Source organism: Eriocheir sinensis, chromosome 62 (assembly GCF_024679095.1).
Source record: "Eriocheir sinensis breed Jianghai 21 chromosome 62, ASM2467909v1, whole genome shotgun sequence".
Lineage (NCBI taxonomy): Eukaryota > Metazoa > Arthropoda > Malacostraca > Decapoda > Varunidae > Eriocheir > Eriocheir sinensis.
This window is the reverse complement of record NC_066570.1, coordinates 7092356-7102015: the sequence shown is the minus strand read 5'-3', so window position 1 is coordinate 7102015 and position 9660 is coordinate 7092356.

The window sequence follows — 9660 nt, the reverse complement described above, 5'->3', positions numbered from 1 at the left end:
GAGACAGGTAGGCAGGTGGGCAGTCAGATATAGAGGCAGAAAGTCAGACATGGTTGCAGAGAGAGAGAGAGAGGGGTAGAGAAATAGGAAAGAAAAGAGAGAAAGAAACAGGAGTGGAGAAAAAGAGACAGACAGGTAGGTAGGAAGATAGACAGAAAAATAGACAGGTAGAGAGTAAGAAAAAGGGTGAGCCAGGGAGGAAAAGAGAAAAGCACATAGGAAAAGACACACAGGTAATACCAGGGAGGAAAATAAACAGGAGTGGAGGAAAAGAGACAGACAGATAGATAGAAAGGTAGGGTGGAAAAGAAACATGTAGACGGAAAGGAAAAAAAGAGGTAGAAATGTGACAGACAAAGAGTAAAAATAGACAGGTAGATGGGACGGTATGCAGGTAGAAAGTCATATACAAGCAGACAGGTAGGAAAAGGGACGGGAAGGAAGGAAAAGGCGCAGGTAGGGAGGAAAATAAACAGGAAGGAAGGAAGGAAGGGAGAAAGGAAGGGAGGCAGGGGAAGGGAGAAAGGCAGGGAGGCAAGGCAGGGGAAGGGAGAAAGGATGGGAGGCAAGGCAGGGGAAGGGAAGGGAGAAAGGAAGGGAGGCAAGGCAGGGGAAGGGAGAAAGGAAGGGAGACAGGGAGGCAAGGCAGGGGAAGGGAAGGGAGAAAGGAAGGGAGGCAAGGCAGGGGAAGAGAGAAAGGAAGGGAGGCAGGGAGGCAAGGCAGGGGAAGGGAGAAAGGCAGGGAGGCAAGGCAGGGGAAGGGAGAAAGGAAGGGAGGCAGGGAGGCAAGGCAGGGGAAGGGAGAAAGGAAGGGAGGCAAGGCAGGGGAAGGGAGAAAGGATGGGAGGCAGGGAGGCAAGGCAGGGGAAGGGAGAAAGGAAGGGAGGCAGGGAGTCGAGGCAAGCAGAGTGCATCAGAAACGCAACTCAAGTGGTCGTGAGCGCCCTAATTGTGTTGCCGCTCGACTGAAGCTGCGAGGTTATATTCCGAATGAGAGAGAGAGAGAGAGAGAGAGAGAGAGAGAGAGAGAGAGAGAGAGAGAGAGAGAGAGAGAGAGAGAGAGAGAGAGAGAGAGAGAGAGAGAGAGAGCAACGCACACACGTACGTACACACTTAAGACCCTCAGACCAAAACAGACTTCAGCGCTAAATGACATGAATCTCTCTCTCTCTCTCTCTCTGCCTATCTATTTATCTATCTATCTTTCTTTCTCCTTTTTTTATGTTTTTCATTTTCTCTCTATCTTTCTTTTTCATTTTCTTTCTTTCTTTCTTTTTCCTTTCTGTTTGTCTTTCTTTCATCTCTCTCTCTGGCAAGGGTTATCATTGGGCTTACGCCGATACGCTCCCGTTGACGCCTTGTTCCTCGTTCACACCCCGGCGGCAGTTTGGGGAATTAGGTAAATGCCCGCCGGGAATCGAACTTCTACGTCTACATCCTGTCTGACGCGCTGTAAACTCCATCGGAAAGGCGTGGTGGCAGCCGAGAGGGGATTAAATTGAATGTTACGTGGAATCTGATCGTGTTTATGGAGGTGTGTGTGTGTATATGTGTTGTTCTTCTTTGTGCGTGATGGTAACCGAAGGGGATTAAGTGGAATGTTAGTATGTGATCTGATCGTCTTTATGGATCCCGTTTATAGATGTGATGTTTGTCTTGTTTTGGTTGTCAGGAGTGTGGGTTCCAACTCCTTCTTTGATGATAGAATATGGATAAGTTTGACGCTCTTATGTTTTTGATGTTCAGAGTGTAGGTTCCAATTCTTTCTTTGATGGTATAATAGGGAATCAAGGAAGTGCCGTTGTGGATCGAAATGTATGTCTGTGTTTAAGTAAGTCTCTCTGCATGGATAAGTTTGATGCTCCTATGTTTTTGATGTCCAGAGTGTAGGTTCCAGCTCCTTCTTTGATGATAGAGTAGGGAGTCAAGGAAGTGGCGTTTTGGATCGAATTGTATGTTTGTGGTTAAGTAAGTCTCTCTGCATGGATAAGTTTGATGTTCTTATGTTTTTGATGTTCAGAGTGTAGGTTCCAACTCCTTCTGTGATGATAGAATCGGGAATCAAGGAAGTGCAGTTTAGGATCGAATTCTATGTCTGTGGTTAAATAAGTCTCTCTGCATGGATAAGTTTGATGTTCTTATGTTTTTGATGTCCAGAGTGTAGGTTCCAACTCCCTCTTTGACGATATTTTAGGAAGTCAAGGAAGTGCGGTTTGGGATCCGATTGTAAGTTTGTGTATAAGTCTGTCTGTCTTATGCCAAGTTTAATGCTCTTATGATTCGATTCCCTTATTGTGGGGTCCAACTCCCTCTTAAGCGACAGACTAGGAAGGAAGTCGAGGAAATATGGTCTGGGATCTAATTCTATGTTCCAACCCTTCCCAATTCCTCCCAATCCTTCCCAACCCCACCAAACACCTCTCAACCTCTCCAACCCCTTCCAACCCTTTCCAACACTTCCCATCCCCTTCCAACCCCTCCCAAGCCCTCTCATCCTCTTGCAACCCCTTCCAACTCATCCTAACCTCTCCAACCCCCTTCCAACTCTTTCCAACCCCTCCCAACCCCTTTCATCCTCTCTCATCCTCTTGCAATCCCTTTCAACTCCTCCCAACCCCTTCCAACCCCTTCCAACCTCTCCTTCTCTTGCAACCCCTTCCAACCCCTCCCAGCCATTCCCAACCCCTTCCAACCTCTCCTCCTCCTCTTGCAACCCCTTCCTACCCCTCCCAACCTCTCCCAACCCCTTCCAACCTCTCATCCTCTTGCAATCCCTTCCAACCCCTTCCAACCCCTCCCAACCCCTTATCTACATTCGTCTGTAATGCTGAGATTGAAGCTCTTTTATTTTCTTGTGAAGTGTGTGGATTTAGATTCCATCCCGACGGCATGTATAAGGAATCAAGGGAATTTGTCTCTATATGGGATGTACGAAGCCATATATGACTCTCTCTACACGCGTGATGCTGTTTTGTTTCCTTGCCGCAGTGCGTGGGTTCCAACTCCGTCCCTCTTGACCCTGTATATGGATTAAGGGAATTTATCGCTATATGGGATGTAAGTAACCATATGTGTCTGGGTCTATACCCGTGATGCTGTTTTGTTTCCTTGCCGCAGTGCGTGGGTTCCAACTCCGTCCCGTACGACCCTGTATAAGGAATCAAGGGAATTTGTCTCTATATGGGATGTACGAAGCCATATATGACTGTCTCTACACGCGTGATGCTGTTTTGTTTCCTTGCCGCAGTGCGTGGGTTCCAATTCCATCCCGTACGACCCTGCATAAGGAATCAAGGGAATTTGTCGCTATATGGGATGTACCTAACCAGATGTGTCTTGACTCTATACCCGTGATGCTGTTTTGTTTCCTTGCCGCAGTGCGTGGGTTCCAGTTCCATCCCGTACGACCCTGTATAAGGAATCAAGGGAATTTGTCTCTCTATGGGATGTACTTAAGCATGTGTCTTGACTCTATACCCGTGATGCTGTTTTGTTTCCTTGCCGCAGTGCGTGGGTTTCAACACCGTCCCTCACGACCCTGTATAAGGAATCAAGGGAATTTGTCTCTCTATGGGATGTACCTAACCAGATGTGTCTTGACTCTATACCCGTGATGCTCTTTTGTTTCCTTGCCGCAGTGCGTGGGTTTCAACTCCGTCCCTCACGACCCTGTATAAGGAATCAAGGGAATTTGTCTCTCTATGGGATGTACTTAAGCATGTGTCTTGACTCTATACCCGTGATGCAGTTGTGTTTCCTTGCCGCAGTGCGTGGGTTCCAACTCCGTCCCTCTTGACCCTGTATATGGATTAAGGGAATTTATCGCTGTATGGGATGTACCTAACCATATGTGTCTTGACTCTATTCCCGTGATGCTGTTTTGTTTCCTTGCCGCAGTGCGTGGGTTTCAACACCGTCCCGTACGACCCTGTATAAGGAATCAAGGGAATTTGTCTCTGTATGGGATCAACGTTGCCAGATTGTCGTACTCAGCCGCTATATTTCTCAACTTCCTGCCCCAAAACTGTCTTCTGGGCTCCAATAACGAAACTCATTTATAGTTATCATTAAAAGAGGAAGCTCCTGATGTTTCTTGGCAATAGTTAGGCGTCAGAAACCGGTAAATACTATGCTCTGAGTACGACAATCTGGCAACGGTGTATGGGATGTAAGTAACCATGTGACTGCCTCTACCCGCGTGATGCTCCTTTGTTTTCTTGCACCAGTGTGAGGATTCCGACTCCATCCCTGAGGACTGTAACATAAGGAATCAAGGAAAACTTTTCGTTACAGAGAATATAATCGCATTTGTATCTGTCTTAAGGGTGACCTCGAGCCGATTTCACAGTCCAACACAGTGTCTTCGTAACAGCCCGAACCAAACTTTAGAATCCCATACAATCCAAAACGGTGAGGTCTTCGATGCCACACTAAATACACAAGACTCTTCCTGTAGTGTTTCACCAAATTTGTGAACTAAAATATAAACACCAGACACTATACAAGGAAATTTCGAAGGCTCTGGTATTGGTTTGGGAGCTTACTAACCCATCATGGGGAACTGTGAAATTGGCCCTTCATCCCTCACGACTCGTTATAAGGAATCAAAAGAAGGTGTCGCTGAATAAGATCTGATCGTATGTGTAGCCGTCTTCCTGTGATAGACCGTGTTCTTGTTTTTCCTTGTTTAATGTATGGATTTCGACTCCCTCCCTTACAACCTTATATAAGAAACATTGATTTATCCTCGTTATCCTCTCTTCTTGGTTATCTAACTTTATCCCTTCTTATTTATCCTTTTTTCATCCTTCACCAGCGGCTATGAAGAGAACTTGTAGAAGACAGCTGAGTGTGCGTGAGACATACAAAGTTAAACAGACAAACATGTAAACCAAAACAAGGAAACAAGCAAACTAACATAAGATCTGATCGTATGTGTAGCCGTCTTCCCGTGATAAGCCGTTTTGTTCTTGTTTTTCTTGTCTAGTGTATGGATTCCGACTCCCTCCCTTACAACCTCATATAAGAAATCAAAGGAAATTTTCGTTGTATAGAATCTAATCGCATTTGCATCTGTCATTCCGTGAGTAATCGTGATATTCTTGCTTCTCTTTGTTAAGTGTATGGGTTCCGACTCCATCCCTTTCGACCTTATATAAAAAATCAGTAAATTATCGCTGCATAGGATCCAATCGCATTTGTATCTGTCATTCCGTGAGTAAACGTGATATCCTTGCTTTTCTTTGTTAAGTGTTTGGGTTCAGACTCCATCCCTTTCGACCTTATATAAAAAAATCAGTAAATTATCGCTGCATAGGATCCAATCGTATATTTTTACCTGTCTGGCCTTGATTAATCGTCTTGCTTTTGTTTTTCTCTTGGTGCGCGGGTTCTGATTCCCTCCATGGCAACAGTGTATAAAGAGAAAAAGAAAACTCTCGTCGCTTCATGGAATTTAATCGCATGGGAATCTGCCTGACTATGTGTGTGATGCGCTTTTGTTTTCTCTGTTACGGTTACGAGTTCCGGCTTTCTCCATGACAGCCGTGTGGAGAGCATTACGAACACGGTGACGGGATATAATAGGCTATACGTTATCCGTCTATTCGCCTTAACCCGGTAGCAGCGACGGGCCAAATTTGTGGCTTTACCGTGTACCAGCGACGGGCCAGATTTGTGCCTTTACCGTGTAGCAGCGATGGGCCAAATTTGTGGCTTTACCGTGTTCCAGCGACGGGCCAAATTTGTGGCTTTACCGTGTACCAGCGACGGGCCAAATTTGTGGCTTTACCGTGTAGCAGCGACGGGCCAAATTTGTGGCTTTACCGTGTAGCAGCGACGGGCCAAATTTGTGGCTTTACCGTGTACCAGCGACGGGCCAAATTTGTGGCTTTACCGTGTACCAGCGACGGGCCACATTTTTGCCATGATATAAACCCCAAAAAATAGATGATGCATAAACTGATCACAAATGCTTCGATATATATTATGAAATGGTTTGCGTGAGTGATGATTTTTTCTCATTTTTCTCGCTTAGAGGGGCCTTTGAGAAACATGATCCCTGCAGCTACCGGGTTAAGCTTTGATGTTCCTCGTTTCATCAAAGACGTTCGCGGACTCTATCCCTGAAAACAGATCCCCCGTAAAAGAAACCTAATCGTGTCTGGATTCGTCTGTCGGTAAACTAAAAAATAAGAAAATGGTGGATAGAGGAGGTTATATAATCCGTCTGTTTGTCTAGCTTTGATGTTCTTATGTTTCACCCAATACGTTTGCGAACTCTATTCCTAGATACAGCTGTTCGGCGAAGGGGATCTGATCGTGTTTGATGTCTCTGGCCCGTATCCTCAGACGCGTTCGGGTCTAAACAGCAGCTATTTCAAAAGGGTACAAAACAGATCAGTCGGTTTCTCATGAGCATTTCCCACATTCACGGTGTAGAAGCTTTGTCAAACCATCACTAAACCATCAAAAGTACCCATGGAAATACCCACAACTACCTCTACTAAAGCCTGATCAAATGTGTGTGTGTGTAAGGCTGGTTTTGTCAGACGCCTCCGCCTCTCATTTCCAAAGGTCGAAGGAAGCTCAATCGGTTTCTAATCAGTGGTATTTTATGTTTATGGTACAGAGAAATTGTCACATTACCACCAGGGTCATAAAAGTACCCATGGAAATGACCCAAACTCCTATGAAGCCCATATATGGTCACCTTCGTAAACAAACCGCCTAAGTCATTATTTTCTACTTTTCAGGAACTAAGAAAAGAACTGTCGTTATCTCATTTGGCTTAAGATTTAGGCAGAAACGAAAAGGCCAATTCTAGAACACTCGAACCCTGAATGACGAAGGCAACTATACAATAAAATGGCGTCACATGTTGAAAAATTGATGTAGTAAAAAACCTGGAAGTCGATGAAAAGTGAAGGCGATTATTTGATGAGGGTGACGATATGTGAGTTTGGGCGCCGAAATGTGTAAGAATAAGGTCCTATTAAGGGTCGTATTACAAAACATTTCGCCGCCCAAAAGCACATATTTGACAAGCCTTTCATAGGAGTTGTGGGCATTTCCAGGAGTAGTTTTATGACCCTGGTGGTAGTGTGACCCTTCCTCTGTACCGTGAACCTAAAGAAACACCTATTTGACAAGGCTTTCGTAGGAGTTGTGGGCATTTCCAGGAGTAGTTTTATGACCCTGGTGGTAGTGTGACCCTTCCTCTGTACCGTGAACCTGAAGACACACTCATTAGAACCCGATTGGCCCCCTCTTTGACCTTTAGAAATAGCTGATGTGAGAAGCGAAAGTGTCTTATTAAACCAACCTTATAAGTCCCAAAATGTCGAAGAATATGGGGTTGTATGTGAACTCGGTCGTAAGGGAATCTAGGAGGAAGAGTCCCCTTGATTGCCTCCGTAAATGCGTGAAACCTTGTCGGAATATTATAAGAGGATTGAGTTCGTTTTGCTAGAGTGTTTGTAAATGGCACCAGATTGTTTTTAATAGCGGTGGAAGAGCTTTTAGAGTTTTCCCCGCAAAGAACGGCCCGTCTATTACCGTCAGCGTTTTTTATTTATTTTTTATTGTGTGTGTGTGTGTGTGTGTGTGTGTGTGTGTGTGTGTGCAGCGCGGAGTGAAAATATAAATAGTTTTTTTTTAATTCATCCACGTTGAAAGGTTTCTCATTCCACAACAGAGAGAGAGAGAGAGAGAGAGAGAGAGAGAGAGAGAGAGAGAGAGAGAGAGAGAGAGAGAGAGAGAGAGAGAGAGAGAGAGAGACACACAGAGGAAAAAATTCAGTATTGACGAAACTCAGGAATTACAGCCCGTCACTCCCCCTCCCCCCCCTCCCTCCCCTACAAACCGTGGGCATAACGACACTCCCCCCCCCCCCCGTCCTCCCCCTGCCCACCACCCCCTGCCACGCCCCCCGCCGCACCCCAAGACCTCTGGCGCCATGCAGGGGAGCTGATGTCATGCATGGCGCCAGTCAGACCACGAGACGTCCGCTCTGACTGACTGGCTGGCTGCTTAACTGACTGGCTGATAGACGAAGTGGCTGACTGACTCACTCACTTACTCAATTACTGTCCTACTCACATGCTGTTTGGCTTGACTGAGGGCTAACTGAATGGGTTACCGGCTGGCTGGCTGGCTAGATGACTGGCTGCCTGACTGACTGAGCTATTGACTGACTGGCTAATAATAACTATCCTACCTACTGATTGACTGACATACTCATTCATTGGCTGCTGGTAGGCTGGCTGGGTGGATGGATGGATAACTGCCTGATTGACAGACTAGTTGACTGACCGCTTGGCTTGCAAACTGCTCGGCTGTTTGATTAATTGACTGACTAACTGACTGGCAAGTTGGCCGACTAACTGCTGGCTAAGTGAATGACAGATAGACTGACTAACTGGGTGGGTGTGTGACTAACTGACTGGCTAATTGACTGACTGGCTGGTTAGCTACCTATCCGGCTGACTGACTGAATGGCTGGCAGGCTGATGTACTGGATGACTGACTGGCTGGTTGACTGATTAACTGACTAACTGGGTGGATGTCTGACTAACTGACTGGCTAACTGACTGACTGGCTGGTTAACTACCTATCCGGCTGACTGACTGAATGGCTGGCAGGATGATTTACCTGATGACTGACTGGCTGACTGACTGAATGGCTGGCTGATTGGCTAACTGACTGACTAACTGACTGACTGGCTAACTGACTGACTAACTGACTGACTGGCTGACTGACTGACTAACTAACTGATTAACTGACTAACTGGCTGGCTAATTGAATGGCTGGCTGGTTGGTTGGCTAGCTGGCTGATTGGCTAACTGACTGACTAACTGACTGACTGACTGACTGACTGATTAACTGACTAACTGGCTGGTTTGCTGAATGACGAAATGATAATATGACCAAATGATACTGACAAAGTGACAGACAAAGCGGTTGATCATGTTATTGAGTGACCGGTGTGAGTCATGAAGCGCACACACACACACACACACACACACACACACACACACACACACACACACACAGCCGCCGCCCTGGATAAAGGGGCGTGTCCCGTAGACTGTGTTGTGACTGGCGCTACGAGTCTGCCCTACTGACTGACCTACCGATTGACTGTCTGATTGATAGACTGATCGACTCACATACTCATTCACTCACTCACTCACCTGATTAACCGGCTAGCTGATTGGCCTAATAGGACAGACCGTCTATTTCACTGACTGGCTGATTAATTCTACAATCACACAGCGACCATTCATCCTCGTCAGACCTCACCCTCCCAGCGATCAAGTAACTGCCTGACTGTGTGACTGAATGGCTGCGTGACTGACTGACTGAACCGAGTGACAGATCAACACCTGACTGACCTAATGACTGAGCAATTTACGACCTGACTGACTGATTGACGGATGAACCCCCAACACACCATCAAACCATTCATACTGACTGACACACACAGGCCAATTAAACACGAGGCGAGACTGACCCACTGACTGACTGCCTGACTGGACCGCTGACTAACGCTCCCGCCGACCCGCTCAAGACCTCCGCTCAAAAGGAAAAACGAAAAAACTGTACACGAATTTTTCTTTTCTCGTCTATTCCCCAACCTTTGTGAGGGGCGTGGGGACG